This window comes from Salvia hispanica, chromosome 1 (assembly GCF_029641045.1).
Source record: "Salvia hispanica isolate PSC_SH4W2 chromosome 1, Shi_PSC_v1, whole genome shotgun sequence".
Lineage (NCBI taxonomy): Eukaryota > Viridiplantae > Streptophyta > Magnoliopsida > Lamiales > Lamiaceae > Salvia > Salvia hispanica.
In genome coordinates, this window is record NC_142692.1 from 18180595 (window position 1) to 18203798 (window position 23204).

The window sequence follows — 23204 nt, forward strand, 5'->3', positions numbered from 1 at the left end:
CGGTGTTGGTCTCTCCCTTTAGGACAAACGGCAGGCCGTTCAATCTGTAGTCATCCTCGTTTGCTCCTGCTGGTCTCCTCTGCGCCTTACAGATTTTGCAGAACTCATTGAGGAACTCATAGGGTCCCTCGTAACTCTTCCCACAGTATGTTAGCACAATTGCAATAACGTGGGGTTTTACATCACAGGCTGTTTGGCCTGGAGTGACCACTATGGCTTGTGGGGGATCTCCGTCGGCATGGGCAGTAAGCGTTGCGAGCTCTGGGTCGTCCTCAACTTGGTCATCCATTCTCACTGGTGCTCTTACTGGTTGGAGTGGAAGCTCCGGGAGTTGGTAATCTACGTCTTCTTTCTCCTCGTCGCTACTCGTGCCTAGGTCAGACAGTGTTGTCGACAGGCCAGAATGACTGGTTACGAGTATCGTTCCTCGGGGAAGTATCCTTGGTCTCCACTGGCCAAGAGCCGAGCTACTTCTCATAAACTGTACTCCCTCCGTTCACAAAAAATAGATCACTTTTGCCATTTTGGGACGTTCACAAAAAATAGATCACTTTCTAAACATGGAAAGTTTATCTCTCATACTTTTCCCAGTTTTTCTTCCCTCTCTATACTTTACTCACTTTTTCTCCCTATCTCTCTTACTTTACCTACTTTTTCTCCTCATCTCTCTTACTTTACTAATTCTACATTAAAACCCGTGCCGAACAACAATAGATCTATTGTTTGTGGACGGAGGGAGTAATAAAAAGTAAAGGAAAAATTATAAACAATATATACACCAAAATATCACACACAATAACAGATATGACGCCATCCATCCCCGGCAACGGTGCCATTTTGTTAGGACCTAGCTCATGCCGTCTGTGTTAATTTAAGAGAGGTGCGTCCAACTGATCAGGATGAAAGTCCCAACCCAGCTGAGTCGTTGGCACGAAGACCAGAACCTGGTATATCAAACAAATTTCCTCAACCCACTTCTACTGGCTAGTATAGTGGAGGTAAGGGTCGAATCCCAAAGAGATGGACACGTTCGGATAATTGCAGTGATAATCTGGAAGGGTTTTGGTTAGCTACCACGCTTGGGTTGAGTTTCTACCTAGACAGAATTTAAAAATGGTACTCTACTGACTAGTGGGCGTGAAAGTGACCGACATGTGGTTGTGTTCGTGGAAATAGGGGACAAAGTATCCCAGAGACATGTGGAAAGTAAACAGTTACTAAATGAGGAAACTTAGAACAACATGGTATATTTGGTGGCTGGGTGGCTACTCTAATTGGTCTTGAGGGTACAATTGAAAAGTAAAAGGCAAAAGCAAAAAGTAACTAAAAAGCAAAAGTGGTCCAAAGCAAAAGTAGATTGTGATGTTTTCTTCTTCAACAAGTATTAACAGAAACTACATGAACTCAAACTCCATGGATGAACTCAGATCAACAAATTGAGACACAAGATCCATCGATTAAAAAGCTTAAACTTAAAGATTAACGGCTAAACTGCAGTTTTACTCCTACTAGCTAACATACAAGGTGGTGATGACAACGCAAACAGGAAACTCATGCACGAAAACTTAAACTGAAACATGGACTTAAATTCTCGATCAACAACTCCAGATTAGCCTACTTAAACGAGAACATGCGCAAACACTTAGAAATTAAAAGCGACAACTAGATCTAACTTTCCTAGGCAGAATGAAGCAATTTCAAACCAAAGAGAGATGCGAAATAAAAACTTCATAATTTAAACGTTCGGATATCTCAACGAAATACTTCAAAAGGCAACAAGATTTAATGTTTGCAACAGATCCAACGAAGAAAGCAAGTAAACTTTAAACTAGGAAAGCGATTGAAGATTGTTTGTGCCACTCCGGGCGATGAAACTGCTATACTACGACGACAAACTGGCTGGAACGATAGGATGATGACTCTCCGGTGGACTACTGGACTTCAGGTGACCATAGCTGTGGCGAGGAACGAGAAGATTGTGGAAAATGCTGAAGGAACTGATCTTCCAGAGAACTCTAACTAAGTGGGGTGGTTTGGCTTTTGAACTCGGAACTCGGAACTCGGAACATGGAACTTGGAACTTGGAACTTGGAACTCGGAACTTGGAACTCGGAACTCTTTCTCCAAGTGGCTTCTTTTATAGGGAGGCTTGCCCTTGCTTTTAGGGTAGAATTCCTTCCCAAATTGACTTATCTGCCCTTGTTTATGATCATCCCAGCTATCCTTCTTCTCCATCTCGAGCCTTTTCTCTGCCATGCATCCTGGTAAGTATTGCACCCTTCTAGCGCTCTTTTCACCTGCGTCGTCCGAACCGTCTCCTACTGACTTGGACCCATTTATCCTACACACTTAAGCAACTATTTTGCGGATAATACAAGCAAATCATGACATACTGACCAATAACCAAGGCTTAGAATACGACTTATCAAGTACCATCTTTAATTCCCGTCTAGCATAGAATCTCAACCCAAAAGCGTGGTAGCTAACCAAAACCCTTCCAGATTATCACCGCGATTATCCGAACGTGCCCATTTATGTGGGATTCGACCCTTACCTCCACTATACTAGCCAGTAGAAGTGGGTTGAGGAATTTGTTTGATATACTAGGTTCTGGTCGTCGTGCCAACGACTCAGCTAGGTTGGGATTTTATCCTGATCAGTTGGACGCACCTCTAATTTAACACAACGCAAACGAACTAAGCCGACTATCAATGAACGTCTTCTAACTGTTGTTACTCCCAAAATTGTTGCTCCGCCGTTCGCCAATCGCCTTGCGCCGTCCACCCTTGGCGGTTGTGGGCGTACTCCCCTTATTGCTCTGCCCATTGATTGTTCCAAGTGTTGGACATGTTTTGCATATAGGAGAACATATAGCCTAGTTGGGCGGAGGTGTTGGCTTGGAACTCCTCATTCGGATTTAGCCTCCCGCGGGGGCGGTTTGCTCTAGCTCGGCGGCGATGGTCCTCCACTTCTTCTTCTTCTTCTTCTTCTTGGGGTGGCGGCGGTTGCGGCACTCCACTCTCTTGAGCATGTGACCTCTTCATCATAGTTGTGAATGGAATCGAAGGTGGAGTTATCTTCGGGTTCAAAGACGGAGATGCGAGCAAGAATGTTCCCCTTCCTAAACTCTCCATTGACGGGGTTGGCTTCAATGGCTATTCAGTGGGCGAGAGTGTTGAGCTTCCAATTCGTCTTGTTCGCCCAAACATCGACCTTGGTCAAATGAGGAATGGGAACGGAAAAGTGATCCTCCTCCACTTAAAAAGTAACCTTGACCCCAATAATCGGTCTTCAATAGGCCCACCGAGAAGAGCACCTCATAAGTGATGAACTTCTCCCCCATATCTTCTACCAAACTGGCGGTAGAAACGCCCACATGCTAGACAATTGCCGTGATCAATCCCCCACAACAAATGACTCCTCTGTCTTTCTTCGTGATCCTATCCACATAGAGAGTGAAAAGGGTTTCATAGTCGAATCCGTTCTTGTTGAGGAGACACCATATAACATTGATCTCCGTTTGGGAGACACTTCCACCATCGACCTGGTAAACATAAGTTGGGTCATAGCTCGGTGGAGGTATCTCAAGACGGGGTTACGAATGGATGAAGACTTAGCATAACCCGAGGCGTGCTCCTCCTCCGTGGTCATCGGGCCCCAAACCTCGGAGTAATCATATTCATTGTCCTCTTCGGGGTTGGGGTCGAAACAGTGGAACACCCCACTAAGCTCTTCCATTGTGAGAGAATGCCAATAATTTCCTTGGCGGAAGTCGATGCTTTGAGGGACACGGTAACGGCGATCTTTGGTGACCTTTAGAAAACTAAGAAACTTAAGGGTGAGCTTCCTATATGATGGCCACTTCCTTTGGAACATGTAAACTAGGTCATTTCCGTTGCCCACGTCGCACAACCCCCAAAAATCCTCCATGATCCCCAAAGTTTGAAGAGAGAGATCAATGGGATATCTCGAGGGTGCCGTCTCTCTTGCCGACACCTTCTTCCACATAGCCTTTTGCTCCTCCGTGGCAAGGCTAATGCCATAGTTCTTAGCATTTTCCGGCTTTCCTTTTGATGCCATTATCCTACAAAAGAAATACAAACTCTTAAAAGAGCACCAACAAATAGGCATATAAGGGTTCCCCCAAACTTGCACTCAACTAATCATAATTCAATATCAACAAATTAGTGCAAGTTTGTACAAAAGAGCATCCTAAATTGTAGCATGTGAACATGTAGAGCAAAACCAACAAATTAGGATACAACAATCCATCCTCCCAACGTGAATTTATTCCCCATGCAGAGACGTATCAACAATAAATCAATAGCAAACAACAATCTCTAAAATTTCACAAGTAATGCAATTCATGGAAGTAACAATAGCCTCACAATGCTATGAACATGATTGCAAAATATAAGCATTCAAGAACAAGAGGGAATCACTATGCAAAAACCAACAAATCACCACCCTTTGTAAAAAATAGGCCATGAAAATTCAAGAATAAGCATCACAAAATCATCCCCCATACTAGAACAAGCTTTCTACCGAACAATTCATCAATAGAAGACCAAAATCCATGAAAGAATTGAAGCAAAATTCAAAAATTGAGTGTATGATTCATACCTTGTGTTGGAAAGAATTGAAGGAAGATTGTTCTAATCTTTGAATGAAATGAGAGAATGAGAGTGTGGGTGTGAGAATTTGGTGATTTATAATGGTAGGGATTGTGTGCAAAGAAGGAAATAGAGAAGGAATGGAAAAAAGAATGAAAAACTTACCTTATAAAGCCATTCCCGCATTCTGGTCTCTCCGTGGCGACCGCCGCAAGTTGTGTGGCGGGCCGCCACACGCGATGCAAAAACGACACCCGTTTGGCGGGTCGCTGCGGCCCGTGCGGCGGTTTCTCCGGCCCGCCCTAGGCCTGCCCTAAGCCCGACCCTGTTCTTGTGCACTAGACACACATGTGGCGACCGCCTTGGATTGTGCGGCGACCGTCACTCATCAATTTTTATTTTTTTTCGAAACAAAAGAATAAAAATGAAAGAAAAATGAAGAAAATACAAATAAAAATTGGGGTTGCTTCCCAACAAGCGCCTTTGTTTTAAGTCGTTGGCTCGACTTGATGTGGCCCCCTACGTGGGTGATCAACGACCCTAGTGCTGAATATCGGCATATAGACCATCTTGGACCCTATCTTCTTCCATCATTTTTACCTTCCCTTTGCGGTTTTGACCATATAAATCTCGGGGTCTTCCTTAGGTGGATTCTTCTTCTTTTTCCTCTTGTTCTTCTCCTTTTTCAGCAAATCAGGATTGGAGGAATTAGGTTTGTTTCTTTGAGGAAAACTGCTTACCTTGTTGACAATAAAGATAGTAGAGGCAGAAGGATCCTCCACTTCAAATGGATCATGAGGTTTAGTCAAATCAGTCATCATGACCGCCCTGCACTGTTGTTCCATCTTGGCTCTCTTCGTCTCCTTAAACTTAAGCATCTCGCTCTTGATCTTGTAGGTGAAGCGAATGTAATTGTCACTAATGGTCATCTCACATCGACCTACATCAATCAAAACTTTGCAAGTGGCTAGAAAATCTCTGCCTAAGATTAGAGGGACGTTTTTATCTACCTTCATGTCAAGAACAACAAAATCAGCAGTGAAAAATGAAATCATCTACCTTCACCAAAACATCCTCAATCATGCCCACTGTCTTGATGGCCGTGTTGTCGGCCAACCTTAGAGTTACATCTGAGGTTTTGAGAGGCCCGATGTCGAGCTTCTCATAGTACTTTAGTGGCATGAGATTGATGCTAGATCCTAAGTCGGGCTTTGTCAACCTTTCCTTCGACTTCATTATTTAATTTAATATTAAAATACATTTTCGTTTCTATATATTTCCTCTAATTATTATTAAAATAGATGAAATCTTTTTTCACTTTTTCAATTTTATTAAAAAATTTATAATAACACTATTTTTACTTCAAAACTCTTTGAGTTAGAATTTTATTAAAAGTTCACTTTTAACTTTATGCACAATCGTCCTGGTGCATGAATCAAATATCACATAAACTTGCTTAACAAACGTATTTTTTTACATAAATCGGTGATGTCTAAAACGAAAAAAAAGCATTTTTCAATTCATGTTCTACGATGTACGACAATGCGTTTTATAACCATTCATTAGTGGAAAGAGCAATAGTCAATTTACACACACATAATAATGATTATATCCCTTTGGCTTTTTATTTTTCGTAATTATCACTATTTTAACATAAAAATGATCAAAACTTATTATATAAATTTAAATTTAATTATAGTAGCATTCTTGTTATTTTTCACAAAACAAGTGAAATATGAGAATTAAGCACTACTATACAGTACATACTAGCTAAAATGAGTGCTAGGAGTATTATTTAATGTATTTATTCGTTATATAAAATAATTGATACTTCTGTCATTCTACTACAGTGGAGATGTTTCTTTATTTAAAAATATTATATTAAGCAAGTTATGTAATAATAACGTAGAACATAGAAAAGATAAAGAAATGAAAAGAAAATGAAAAAGTAAATGATAAAAATTATGGAGTATTTATTTTAATTAAAAAAATATAACTCTACTAATATTTACTATTATAGCAAAATTATTTTTAGCTTTATTTTAGGAAAGGCGCCAGTGCACCAACGGCTTCAAGAGTTGACACGCGAGGCGGGCGAGCTCGGCTGCAGACTGGCCAGAAGGGGGGATGCTGACTGGACCTCCTGGGACCCGACGGCGACTCCCCTAGCTGCCCGTTGCACCCTCTTTTGACCAACCGGGCGTGTGCGGCGAGTAAACGATATAGGGGACAGGAACTCCTTGATGGGGTTTGGAGCCCCTTGCACAGCGGAAGACTTGTACAAAACAAATAAATCAGATAAGGATCTATTTGACCGATCATGCGATTAATCAATTCACATGTTAAATAGATAATTGCATGCTAGAACGCAAATAATTCATGCTTAAAAAAATAAATCCTAAACATGATTTCTACGGTTTAGAGTTACCGATTTGATTCTCCAAAGAATCGTCGATTGCTCGCGCCTTCTCCACGTGATGATCTTCAATACTAGACCACGGATCTTCTCTCTGGTTCCCGAACTGTATCTCGATATCAGGGTGGGCTGATCTTATCAAAATACTAGGACTCGAATAAAGAAGACAGAATAAATCCTTTTGAGAATAGGTGAAGAATTCGAAATTCTCCACAGCTGGAGATTTTCAAAATTTTCAAAAATTTTAAGAAATAAAATTGTGTTAATTCTGTCTCCTTTATTCTCCTATTTATATTAAGTTCCTTTTGGGCCCAGACAGGGATCTATGGAAGGTTTTGGATATGGGCTCCCCCAATTAGCTTTTTACTAATTAAATTGAACCCACAATTTAATACAAGCTTATATTGGAATATTACGAGCAGCCACTACAGAAGTAATATTGAACCCTCCCCATCCAAATCTGAAATTACAAGTATCCGGGTTTCCACTTTGTTTATTATTTATTTCCCGCGCTTAAGATTTAAATGTCCATTAATTAATTAATGTCTGCTATGGACTTAATTAATTAATATCTTATTAATTCCAAGAGTGGACTTAGCAAGAAACATTTATTTATTATTCATAGAGTAATAAAACTCCAACTGGCCAGTTTTCCGAATAATAAAACCTTGTTCGAGCTCCTCTTGAGGACATTATCAAACGAGACTCACCTCGTGCACGATTCAAAATTATAGCAATCCTAGCACCGCTAGATATTAATCACCACTACCCAATATATCAGGATTATTGGGTTGCGAAAAACCCGCACCATTTGATAAGTCAAAGTAGTGCATAATCAATACCGTATGCTCAATGCTAACATATGTAGATTAAGAAATAGTATTTTATCAAGACCTAGTCTTTCAGTAGATAGCATAAAGACACGTCTTGCTGTTAGATCCGTTCAGTGCTATACCACACCAATGTCATCTTATTTCAGTAAGGCTTAGAAATATGCGGACTGACATTGCAACCTTTCACAATAGGTAGCCAAAGCCTATCTAGATTGTGAAATTCTTCTTTTTCTTTTGCAAAGCATTGCATAGATCTGACTGTGTTACCTTAAAGTGGACGACGCCCACAACCGGTCTACTAAGCAAAAGACTTAGACTTTGTTTGCTTCTTATACATTTAAATGTTTATAAAACATCTTATAAATGCACAAACAAACACAATGTAATAATAATAGTGATTCTATTCGTGCGAGACTGCTCGAATAATACTGAATCGGGTTAAAAGTGGATTGTAGAGTTTTACGTATACAAGCAAGATTCTATTCGCGCGAAACTTGCTCGAAACATGCTTTTCAGTATACCAAACCTAACAATCTCCCACTTATACTCAAAACATGCTTTCGAGTATACCCACTGCCAAAAACTCTCCCACTTATACACAAAGCAGGTATTGATACTAGATATATCGAACTACCATTCATTTCACAAGGTGAAAGAAAAATCTGCTTGGTTGTTCTCTGATAATATCTTTTTCACCATAATGTCTTTGCTGCGTACTTGATCTTTAATTAATTTCATCCCCATATGTGATTGCTTAGCTTAATAAACTCGTGTGTCCCTTGAGTTAGCCTTTACTAGAGTAATCCAAAAATAATACTCGTAGGCGTACTCAAACTTACGATTAAAGCTATTAGGAAGATATTCCTAAGGTAAACACATATTCAGAGGATGACTTACTCGATCACTGATTAGTCATAAAACTAAGACAGTGTAACCCCAAGGACATTACATGAATGACTGGTAAACTAGAATATAACTATTAGTCTCTCTCAAGCACTAGGGTATATTCATTACCTCAATCAAAATCCTTTGCCATGGTTAATATGATATATACTTGCTATGCATAAGCACAACTAATATCAAACTTAGTACACATTATAGCATACATGAGATAACTATCTCCGAAACTAGTCTCATAATTCTTGATCTCACTAAGCGTCAAACGACACTTGACTAGAGACAAGACAATTCCATCTTGAGAGGTATAAGCCTTTTCATGGAATTTCTAATGCTTAAATGTTCCAAGCAATGTGTAGATATAGGATTCCTAAGAGAATGTCAACATTTTTTCTAGCATCTTAAAAGGACTTAGATGCTAAGAATGTAATTAGTTTCTCTTAGATCATTTATCTTAAACTGGGTAGACAACCAGTTTCCTACGCCAGATGCCAATCTTAGTTGTTTGCAACTTTTGTAGATTTCATCATCGTAGAGTACTAATAATACCATATGTAATGCACTTTCAACTTCCTTGTGCTTACAGCACTGTTAAGGACACAAGTCAAATTCCAAATATTTGACAATTTTGATAAAACACATATACTCTGATGTAGATGCTTGCCTAAGACCACGAAGGTCTATATAAGCTTCCAATCATGCGTTTCTTGCCCTTAATTACATATCCCATTAGAATGTTCTAGTAGATGATTTCCTCAAGACTTCTATTTATAGAAGGCTGTCTTGACAATCATAATACATACATTCTAATTTATGTAAGTTCTAATAGACAATATGATCGAATAAATCCTGGCACAACGATAGCGAGAAGATCATTCTCTTTGGGCATAACCCATTGTCATTGTCTAGCCATTTGAGAGCCACATTTACACTTGCAAAGATACTTGATCCCACTGACTGACACAGTTTGTAGGTAGTATTGCAAGTCTTGTAAAACATGTTGTCTATCTTAGATTGTAATATGGAATCTATCACCTTTTCAAAGATGATTATCCAAATTAACCAATACTACATTGTAGTTAAAGGGATTATGTTCAAGTTAATCTAAGCCTGAGTCTTACGACACTCTTAGACCCATGAACTTGTTGTGTTCCAGTGGAACGCTCCCACTACGATATGGTTCTTACAATCTTAGGTACTGAAGTTGATTTTATTAGTGCAAAAGTTTCTAATGGTATGAGTTCTTGGTAATGTGGAAAATCTGATCTCTTTATTTTGAGAGTTATCACGCTGTTAGGCTTGTAGTTCATCTCTTGATCTTCATACAAGAATTATATCTTCGAAGATTACAGAACTTATAACCATACATCATTTGGGACAAACCTTAAAACATGCCTCAGTACTCAACTCCAATTTCTTGGACACTTTTCCAACACGTGTTGGAACAACATTACACCTTGAGATGTGCTAGACTAGAGACGCTCTAGTCCACAACTCGTGTTTTGTAGAAGGTACTGATGTTAGTAGTTTATTTAATGTTTATCCCATCAATGATAAGATTTTAATGAGTACAACTCATCACATAATCAAACTTGTCTTAGAAAGACTTCGATTCCTTCTTACATAACTATCTCATTCATTAGATGAATGCTTGGATTCGTTAATGGAGATTAGACTCCCACTACTGACCATAACCCTTTGCTCGTCTCCTTATGGTGTAAACCATTAAGACTTGCTAGTCTTTCTATGTTGCACTTCTATAAGTATTCTGAATCTCTTGAAAAATCAAATGATTCTAACTCATAGTGCATCAAATAAACTTTCTCAACTCTCAAACTATTTAACGATATGTTAAAATCTTGATAGTCTAGATAAGTTCGAACAATTTCTAAGTATTTTCTTGGCCTTAAGGCTAAGAGCCATAAATACTTTATCATTCAATGATTTAAGAAGTTGATGTGTTGTTGAATACTCAACCTTGTCGCACTTATATTATTTTAATACTATGATGCCTTAAGCATCAACCATAAAACAATAGTTGAGTATTAATAGCTCCCACTGCAACAAAAACCTAACTGGATCAAGATCTCTTACTTAGAAGTTGCATTGTCATGTAAGTCATTGTCCTTCTATAAAATAGGTCAATCCAACTCACAAAGCATCTTTTCTCGCTTTAAACAAACTTCGATGACAATCCAGGCTCTCACATTTCCATATCTAGTCTTTTGTTCAAATGAACTAGGACTTAAAAAAAATGCAGCCTTTATGAATTCGTCATCTATCATGTTACTTTCCTCTAATAGTAACACAACGACTATTATTTTGAAGATTTTCTACTTTTCAGTTAAACCTTCTTATAGTCATTTCTTGTTACTTTAGGCGATGACTTGTGTCAGAAACTATTTGAGTGATCAAAAGATCCTCAAAACATTCTGTCACTCTAGGATATTCCAATCGAATCATCTTGACAGATTCTATTGATATCCATCTTTCATCGTCATTAACCAAGACTTGTCAAGGTACTTAAAGGAAAATAGCTTGACCTTATTCCTCAAAGAACTTGTCAAGTACATGCATAATGCATTCTCGAACATTCTTCGTGTAATTATGCCGAGGAAATGGAGGACATGAATCATTGAGTATAAACTCCAAGCTTTCAGCGATGAGAATTTTCCATTTTCGTTTCCGGTCTACATAATTTAGGCATTCGAGTTTTCTTTCTTTAAGGATCGCAGACAAATATTAAATGACATAATGAAGATTTGGCAAAGAAACTTATTATCACATACTTATGCTCAATACATAATCACAAATAACCACAAAACAATTATGTATCTTACAATTGCAAAATTAATAAATTGTATCCTCCTCTGGAGGTTAATACGCATTAAAATTTTGACAATTTTACTGGTCACAACACCGACGCATCAATTGCTTCCTCCTCTGGAGGTTGATACGCCTAATGCTGCCTAAGCACGGCCATCAGATTTAGAATTATAGAATTTTATTTCTAAAACACACTATCATAACAATGTTCATGTGCTGACAACAAAACCAAGCTATCTCATAAATTCTGATTGAACCCCGAAACTCGCAGTTCCTTAGGATTATTGTCCCCACTCTGCAGGTGGCAATAATATTGGGAACCACTTTCTAGTTCATTCTATTTATTATGTGAGAAGTCCGCCCTTATGAACTTGCTGTTTTCGTAGGATTATTGTCCCTACTCTGTAGGTGGTGATAATATTAGAAAATCAGCTTCACAAAATTTGGCAGTCCAACCGATGGAGACCATATACAACGCACTTGTTGTGATCATCACTTAGATATTTTGTATGGTTTTTGCATAATTATCACATAAGCAGATAAAGCAGATAATCCACTTAAAATAGATAAACACCAAATAAACAGATAAATCCATTTAATGCATGGCATTTAAAAACACATGATAATTATCGACAATTATTTAATCTAGTCAAAGGAGAATCAATTAAATAATTAAGTTTTATATTGGATAATAATTATCCAAATTTATTTAGGATTTATCAAGATAGAGTTAACTTATCTAAATCCACTTAGGATTATTCTAGATTTATTTTCATAAAATCAAATCCTACAATTCAAGATAGAAACACTTCCATCATAATCCATAAGATAAAAATAAAATCCAATCAATAAAGATTTGTACAGATCTTAATTCTATTTAGAATAGACATTTAGAATATATCAAACATTATTTAGGATTTCTTAGATAAATAAATTTATCTAAATCCAATTAATTAAGGATTTCTTATATATCATCTTTATCCTAATCTATCTAGGATATAAATCCAAAAGATAAGGATAAATTGGATTAATACTAATTTTAATCCATCTAAGATTTGTCTTAATAGAATAAAATCTATTCAAATCCATAGGATAAAATAAATTAATATAAATGCTTATCCTAATTCATCTAGGATTTATCTTAGAGTAAATCCATAGAATAAGATAATATTATATTATAATTATTCAAATCTATCCAAGATTTATCTAGGAACAAATCCATATAAATCTATAAGATAAGAATAAGATATTACATTATCACTATCCAAATCCATCTAGATTTATCTATGAATAAATTCATATAAACTCATAGAATAAGAATAAAATAATATTATCATTATCTAAATCCAACTAGGATTTATCTAGGATATATCCACATTAATCCATAGGATATAAATAAAAATTAAATTGTCATTATCCAAATTTAACTAGGATTCATCTAGGAATTAAATCCCTACAAATCCATAAAATAAGGATAAAATCTATAAATAATCCATGATTTAATACAAAATCAAATCATATATAATATATAAAATCCACAAGATATATTCAAATCTAATTTCCAAAATAATCTTGAATTATTTCCAAAATTAATTCCAAGGGTTAAGAAACCCTAATTTAATTTTGGAAAGTGATGTCACGAGACGAGACAAAACGACGTTACGCATAGGAAAACCCTAATCTTGAGTTGTCGTACTCCCACTGAACCGCAGCCGCTGCTGGGCTCCCACTCGTCTCGCGAGCTCGACGAGCCTGACGCCTCCGACGCTGATGCATCGTCGTCGCTCTGCCGGTGCTGCACTGCACGATGCCGACGCTGCGTCGTCGCACCCGCTGCACACCGCTGCTGCTTCCTCTCCGGCGCTACTGCGTTTCTGCTCGTCGCTGCTGCGACGTCGCCTTCGCAGCTGCTGTGACAACAGCTTCCTCCAAGCCCGGAAACTGCCCATGAAGGGCTCCCACTCGTAAAACTGTCGCCGCCGGAAACCTGTTGTCTCGATGGCAGATCGCCGCTGCTATCTGTGCAGCTGCGTCGTTAGTTGCCCTCGCCATAGCTGCTGGAGTTCACCCAGTCTCAGCCACGACGCGCTGGTCAGATTCCTTGCGGAAATCTCCGCAAAATCATGAAGAGAACGATTTGATTCTCCATTAGGAAACAATTGAAACAAATTCACGTACATAAAATACGTAAACAACAATCCCAATCAAATTGTCATCATTATATGTAATGATTATTCAAATAATAAATCAACATAAAATGACAACTAATAAACATGATTCGGCGTCCTAATACCGACGCGTTATTTCGTTCTTACGGAATAGGCATCCGACAAAATAACAACCAAGCAGCGAATAGAATCATACATTCAAGCAATTCACATAACATGAAATTAATCCACATAATCAGAGCCAAAAATTGGCTCTGATACCAATTGATGGGGTTTGGAGCCCCTTGCACAGCGGAAGACTTGTACAAAACAAATAAATCAGATAAGGATCTATTTGACCGATCATGCGATTAATCAATTTACATGTTAAATAGATAATTGCATGCTAAAACGCAAATAATTCATGCTTAAAAAAATAAATCCTAAACATGATTTCTACGGTTTAGAGTTACCGATTTGATTCTCCAAATAATCGTCGATTGCTCGCGCCTTCTCCACGTGATGATCTTCAATACTAGACCACGGATCTTCTCTCTGGTTCCCGAACTGTATCTCGATATCAGGGTGGGCTGATCTTATCAAAATACTAGGACTCGAATAAAGAAGACAGAAGAAATCCTTTTGAGAATAGGTGAAGAATTCGAAATTCTCCACAGCTGGAGATTTTCGAAATTTTCGAAAATTTTAAGAAATAAAATTGTGTTAATTCTGTCTCCTTTATTCTCCTATTTATATTAAGTTCATTTTGGGCCCAGACAGGGATCTATGGAAGGTTTTGGATATGGGCTCCCCCAATTAGCTTTTTACTAATTAAATTGAACCCACAATTTAATACAAGCTTATATTGGAATACTACGAGCAGCCACTACAGAAGTAATATTGAACTCTCCCCATCCAAATCCGAAATTACAAGTAATCCGGGTTTCCACTTTGTGTATTATTTATTTCCCGCACTTAAGATATAAATGTCCATTAATTAATTAATGTCTGCTATGGACTTAATTAATTAATATCTTATTAATTCCAAGAGTGGACTTAGCAAGAAACATTTATTTATTATTCATAGAGTAATAAAACTCCAACTGGCCAGTTTTCCGAATAATAAAACCTTGTTCGAGCTCCTCTTGAGGACATTATCAAACGAGACTCACCTCGTGCACGATTCAACATAATAGCAATCCTAGCACCGCTAGATATTAATCACCACTACCCAATATATCAGGATTATTGGGTTGCGAAAAACCCGCACCATTTGATAAGTCAAAGTAGTGCATAATCAATACCGTATGCTCAATGCTAACATATGTAGATTAAGAAATAGTATTTTATCAAGACCTAGTCTTTCAGTAGATAGCATAAAGACACGTCTTGCTGTTAGATCCGTTCAGTGCTATACCACACCAATGTCATCTTATTTCAGTAAGGCTTAGAAATATGCGGACTGACATTGCAACCTTTCACAATAGGTAGCCAAAGCCTATCTAGATTGTGAAATTCTTCTTTTTCTTTTGCAAAGCATTGCATAGATCTGACTGTGTTACCTTAAAGTGGACGACGCCCACAACCGGTCTACTAAGCAAAAGACTTAGACTTTGTTTGCTTCTTATACATTTAAATGTTTATAAAACATCTTATAAATGCACAAACAAACACAATGTAATAATAATAGTGATTCTATTCGTGCGAGACTGCTCGAATAATACTGAATCGGGTTAAAAGTGGATTGTAGAGTTTTACGTATACAAGCAAGATTCTATTCGCGCGAAACTTGCTCGAAACATGCTTTTCAGTATACCAAACCTAACAATCTCCCACTTATACTCAAAACATGCTTTCGAGTATACCCACTGCCAAAAACTCTCCCACTTATAGGTATTGATACTAGATATATCGAACTACCATTCATTTCACAAGGTGAAAGAAAAATCTGCTTGGTTGTTCTCTGATAATATCTTTTTCACCATAATGTCTTTGCTGCGTACTTGATCTTTAATTAATTTCATCCCCATATGTGATTGCTTAGCTTAATAAACTCGTGTGTCCCTTGAGTTAGCCTTTACTAGAGTAATCCAAAAATAATACTCGTAGGCGTACTCAAACTTACGATTAAAGCTATTAGGAAGATATTCCTAAGGTAAACACATATTCAGAGGATGACTTACTCGATCACTGATTAGTCATAAAACTAAGACAGTGTAACCCCAAGGACATTACATGAATGACTGGTAAACTAGAATATAACTATTAGTCTCTCTCAAGCACTAGGGTATATTCATTACCTCAATCAAAATCCTTTGCCATGGTTAATATGATATATACTTGCTATGCATAAGCACAACTAATATCAAACTTAGTACACATTATAGCATACATGAGATAACTATCTCCGAAACTAGTCTCATAATTCTTGATCTCACTAAGCGTCAAACGACACTTGACTAGAGACAAGACAATTCCATCTTGAGAGGTATAAGCCTTTTCATGGAATTTCTAATGCTTAAATGTTCCAAGCAATGTGTAGATATAGGATTCCTAAGAGAATGTCAACATTTTTTCTAGCATCTTAAAAGGACTTAGATGCTAAGAATGTAATTAGTTTCTCTTAGATCATTTATCTTAAACTGGGTAGACAACCAGTTTCCTACGCCAGATGCCAATCTTAGTTGTTTGCAACTTTTGTAGATTTCATCATCGTAGAGTACTAATAATACCATATGTAATGCACTTTCAACTTCCTTGTGCTTACAGCACTGTTAAGGACACAAGTCAAATTCCAAATATTTGACAATTTTGATAAAACACATATACTCTGATGTAGATGCTTGCCTAAGACCACGAAGGTCTATATAAGCTTCCAATCATGCGTTTCTTGCCCTTAATTACATATCCCATTAGAATGTTCTAGTAGATGATTTCCTCAAGACTTCTATTTATAGAAGGCTGTCTTGACAATCATAATACATACATTCTAATTTATGTAAGTTCTAATAGACAATATGATCGAATAAATCCTGGCACAACGATAGCGAGAAGATCATTCTCTTTGGGCATAACCCATTGTCATTGTCTAGCCATTTGAGAGCCACATTTACACTTGCAAAGATACTTGATCCCACTGACTGACACAGTTTGTAGGTAGTATTGCAAGTCTTGTAAAACATGTTGTCTATCTTAGATTGTAATATGGAATCTATCACCTTTTCAAAGATGATTATCCAAATTAACCAATACTACATTGTAGTTAAAGAGATTATGTTCAAGTTAATCTAAGCCTGAGTCTTACGACACTCTTAGACCCATGAACTTGTTGTGTTCCAGTGGAACGCTCCCACTACGATATGGTTCTTACAATCTTAGGTACTGAAGTTGATTTTATTAGTGCAAAAGTTTCTAATGGTATGAGTTCTTGGTAATGTGGAAAATCTGATCTCTTTATTTTGAGAGTTATCACGCTGTTAGGCTTGTAGTTCATCTCTTGATCTTCATACAAGAATTATATCTTCGAAGATTACAGAACTTATAACCATACATCATTTGGGACAAACCTTAAAACATGCCTCAGTACTCAACTCCAATTTCTTGGACACTTTTCCAACACGTGTTGGAACAACATTACACCTTGAGATGTGCTAGACTAGAGACGCTCTAGTCCACAACTCGTGTTTTGTAGAAGGTACTGATGTTAGTAGTTTATTTAATGTTTATCCCATCAATGATAAGATTTTAATGAGTACAACTCATCACATAATCAAACTTGTCTTAGAAAGACTTCGATTCCTTCTTACATAACTATCTCATTCATTAGATGAATGCTTGGATTCGTTAATGGAGATTAGACTCCCACTACTGACCATAACCCTTTGCTCGTCTCCTTATGGTGTAAACCATTAAGACTTGCTAGTCTTTCTATGTTGCACTTCTATAAGTATTCTGAATCTCTTGAAAAATCAAATGATTCTAACTCATAGTGCATCAAATAAACTTTCTCAACTCTCAAACTATTTAACGATATGTTAAAATCTTGATAGTCTAGATAAGTTCGAACAATTTCTAAGTATTTTCTTGGCCTTAAGGCTAAGAGCCATAAATACTTTATCATTCAATGATTTAAGAAGTTGATGTGTTGTTGAATACTCAACCTTGTCGCACTTATATTATTTTAATACTATGATGCCTTAAGCATCAACCATAAAACAATAGTTGAGTATTAATAGCTCCCACTGCAACAAAAACCTAACTGGATCAAGATCTCTTACTTAGAAGTTGCATTGTCATGTAAGTCATTGTCCTTCTATAAAATAGGTCAATCCAACTCACAAAGCATCTTTTCTCGCTTTAAACAAACTTCGATGACAATCCAGGCTCTCACATTTCCATATCTAGTCTTTTGTTCAAATGAACTAGGACTTAAAAAAAATGCAGCCTTTATGAATTCGTCATCTATCATGTTACTTTCCTCTAATAGTAACACAACGACTATTATTTTGAAGATTTTCTACTTTTCAGTTAAACCTTCTTATAGTCATTTCTTGTTACTTTAGGCGATGACTTGTGTCAGAAACTATTTGAGTGATCAAAAGATCCTCAAAACATTCTGTCACTCTAGGATATTCCAATCGAATCATCTTGACAGATTCTATTGATATCCATCTTTCATCGTCATTAACCAAGACTTGTCAAGGTACTTAAAGGAAAATAGCTTGACCTTATTCCTCAAAGAACTTGTCAAGTACATGCATAATGCATTCTCGAACATTCTTCGTGTAATTATGCCGAGGAAATGGAGGACATGAATCATTGAGTATAAACTCCAAGCTTTCAGCGATGAGAATTTTCCATTTTCGTTTCCGGTCTACATAATTTAGGCATTCGAGTTTTCTTTCTTTAAGGATCGCAGACAAATATTAAATGACATAATGAAGATTTGGCAAAGAAACTTATTATCACATACTTATGCTCAATACATAATCACAAATAACCACAAAACAATTATGTATCTTACAATTGCAAAATTAATAAATTGTATCCTCCTCTGGAGGTTAATACGCATTAAAATTTTGACAATTTTACTGGTCACAACACCGACGCATCAATTGCTTCCTCCTCTGGAGGTTGATACGCCTAATGCTGCCTAAGCACGGCCATCAGATTTAGAATTATAGAATTTTATTTCTAAAACACACTATCATAACAATGTTCATGTGCTGACAACAAAACCAAGCTATCTCATAAATTCTGATTGAACCCCGAAACTCGCAGTTCCTTAGGATTATTGTCCCCACTCTGCAGGTGGCAATAATATTGGGAACCACTTTCTAGTTCATTCTATTTATTATGTGAGAAGTCCGCCCTTATGAACTTGCTGTTTTCGTAGGATTATTGTCCCTACTCTGTAGGTGGTGATAATATTAGAAAATCAGCTTCACAAAATTTGGCAGTCCAGCCGATGGAGACCATATACAACGCACTTGTTGTGATCATCACTTAGATATTTTGTATGGTTTTTGCATAATTATCACATAAGCAGATAAAGCAGATAATCCACTTAAAATAGATAAACACCAAATAAACAGATAAATCCATTTAATGCATGGCATTTAAAAACACATGATAATTATCGACAATTATTTAATCTAGTCAAAGGAGAATCAATTAAATAATTAAGTTTTATATTGGATAATAATTATCCAAATTTATTTAGGATTTATCAAGATAGAGTTAACTTATCTAAATCCACTTAGGATTATTCTAGATTTTATTTTCATAAAATCAAATCCTACAATTCAAGATAGAAACACTTCCATCATAATCCATAAGATAAAAATAAAATCCAATCAATAAAGATTTGTACAGATCTTAATTCTATTTAGAATAGACATTTAGAATATATCAAACATTATTTAGGATTTCTTAGATAAATAAATTTATCTAAATCCAATTAATTAAGGATTTCTTATATATCATCTTTATCCTAATCTATCTAGGATATAAATCCAAAAGATAAGGATAAATTGGATTAATACTAATTTTAATCCATCTAAGATTTGTCTTAATAGAATAAAATCTATTCAAATCCATAGGATAAAATAAATTAATATAAATGCTTATCCTAATTCATCTAGGATTTATCTTAGAGTAAATCCATAGAATAAGATAATATTATATTATAATTATTCAAATCTATCCAAGATTTATCTAGGAACAAATCCATATAAATCTATAAGATAAGAATAAGATATTACATTATCACTATCCAAATCCATCTAGATTTATCTATGAATAAATTCATATAAACTCATAGAATAAGAATAAAATAATATTATCATTATCTAAATCCAACTAGGATTTATCTAGGATATATCCACATTAATCCATAGGATATAAATAAAAATTAAATTGTCATTATCCAAATTTAACTAGGATTCATCTAGGAATTAAATCCCTACAAATCCATAAAATAAGGATAAAATCTATAAATAATCCATGATTTAATACAAAATCAAATCATATATAATATATAAAATCCACAAGATATATTCAAATCTAATTTCCAAAATAATCTTGAATTATTTCCAAAATTAATTCCAAGGGTTAAGAAACCCTAATTTAATTTTGGAAAGTGATGTCACGAGACGAGACAAAACGACGTTACGCATAGGAAAACCCTAATCTTGAGTTGTCGTACTCCCACTGAACCGCAGCCGCTGCTGGGCTCCCACTCGTCTCGCGAGCTCGACGAGCCTGACGCCTCCGACGCTGATGCATCGTCGTCGCTCTGCCGGTGCTGCACTGCACGATGCCGACGCTGCGTCGTCGCACCCGCTGCACACCGCTGCTGCTTCCTCTCCGGCGCTACTGCGTTTCTGCTCGTCGCTGCTGCGACGTCGCCTTCGCAGCTGCTGTGACAACAGCTTCCTCCAAGCCCGGAAACTGCCCATGAAGGGCTCCCACTCGTAAAACTGTCGCCGCCGGAAACCTGTTGTCTCGATGGCAGATCGCCGCTGCTATCTGTGCAGCTGCGTCGTTAGTTGCCCTCGCCATAGCTGCTGGAGTTCACCCAGTCTCAGCCACGACGCGCTGGTCAGATTCCTTGCGGAAATCTCCGCAAAATCATGAAGAGAACGATTTGATTCTCCATTAGGAAACAATTGAAACAAATTCACGTACATAAAATACGTAAACAACAATCCCAATCAAATTGTCATCATTATATGTAATGATTATTCAAATAATAAATCAACATAAAATGACAACTAATAAACATGATTCGGCGTCCTAATACCGACGCGTTATTTCGTTCTTACGGAATAGGCATCCGACAAAATAACAACCAAGCAGCGAATAGAATCATACATTCAAGCAATTCACATAACATGAAATTAATCCACATAATCAGAGCCAAAAATTGGCTCTGATACCAATTGATGGGGTTTGGAGCCCCTTGCACAGCGGAAGACTTGTACAAAACAAATAAATCAGATAAGGATCTATTTGACCGATCATGCGATTAATCAATTTACATGTTAAATAGATAATTGCATGCTAAAACGCAAATAATTCATGCTTAAAAAAATAAATCCTAAACATGATTTCTACGGTTTAGAGTTACCGATTTGATTCTCCAAATAATCGTCGATTGCTCGCGCCTTCTCCACGTGATGATCTTCAATACTAGACCACGGATCTTCTCTCTGGTTCCCGAACTGTATCTCGATATCAGGGTGGGCTGATCTTATCAAAATACTAGGACTCGAATAAAGAAGACAGAAGAAATCCTTTTGAGAATAGGTGAAGAATTCGAAATTCTCCACAGCTGGAGATTTTCGAAATTTTCGAAAATTTTAAGAAATAAAATTGTGTTAATTCTGTCTCCTTTATTCTCCTATTTATATTAAGTTCATTTTGGGCCCAGACAGGGATCTATGGAAGGTTTTGGATATGGGCTCCCCCAATTAGCTTTTTACTAATTAAATTGAACCCACAATTTAATACAAGCTTATATTGGAATACTACGAGCAGCCACTACAGAAGTAATATTGAACTCTCCCCATCCAAATCCGAAATTACAAGTAATCCGGGTTTCCACTTTGTGTATTATTTATTTCCCGCACTTAAGATATAAATGTCCATTAATTAATTAATGTCTGCTATGGACTTAATTAATTAATATCTTATTAATTCCAAGAGTGGACTTAGCAAGAAACATTTATTTATTATTCATAGAGTAATAAAACTCCAACTGGCCAGTTTTCCGAATAATAAAACCTTGTTCGAGCTCCTCTTGAGGACATTATCAAACGAGACTCACCTCGTGCACGATTCAACATAATAGCAATCCTAGCACCGCTAGATATTAATCATCACTACCCAATATATCAGGATTATTGGGTTGCGAAAAACCCGCACCATTTGATAAGTCAAAGTAGTGCATAATCAATACCGTATGCTCAATGTTAACATATGTAGATTAAGAAATAGTATTTTATCAAGACCTAGTCTTTCAGTAGATAGCATAAAGACACGTCTTGCTGTTAGATCCGTTCAGTGCTATACCACACCAATGTCATCTTATTTCAGTAAGGCTTAGAAATATGCGGACTGACATTGCAACCTTTCACAATAGGTAGCCAAAGCCTATCTAGATTGTGAAATTCTTCTTTTTCTTTTGCAAAGCATTGCATAGATCTGACTGTGTTACCTTAAAGTGGACGACGCCCACAACCGGTCTACTAAGCAAAAGACTTAGACTTTGTTTGCTTCTTATACATTTAAATGTTTATAAAACATCTTATAAATGCACAAACAAACACAATGTAATAATAATAGTGATTCTATTCGTGCGAGACTGCTCGAATAATACTGAATCGGGTTAAAAGTGGATTGTAGAGTTTTACGTATACAAGCAAGATTCTATTCGCGCGAAACTTGCTCGAAACATGCTTTTCAGTATACCAAACCTAACAATCTCCCACTTATACTCAAAACATGCTTTCGAGTATACCCACTGCCAAAAACTCTCCCACTTATAGGTATTGATACTAGATATATCGAACTACCATTCATTTCACAAGGTGAAAGAAAAATCTGCTTGGTTGTTCTCTGATAATATCTTTTTCACCATAATGTCTTTGCTGCGTACTTGATCTTTAATTAATTTCATCCCCATATGTGATTGCTTAGCTTAATAAACTCGTGTGTCCCTTGAGTTAGCCTTTACTAGAGTAATCCAAAAATAATACTCGTAGGCGTACTCAAACTTACGATTAAAGCTATTAGGAAGATATTCCTAAGGTAAACACATATTCAGAGGATGACTTACTCGATCACTGATTAGTCATAAAACTAAGACAGTGTAACCCCAAGGACATTACATGAATGACTGGTAAACTAGAATATAACTATTAGTCTCTCTCAAGCACTAGGGTATATTCATTACCTCAATCAAAATCCT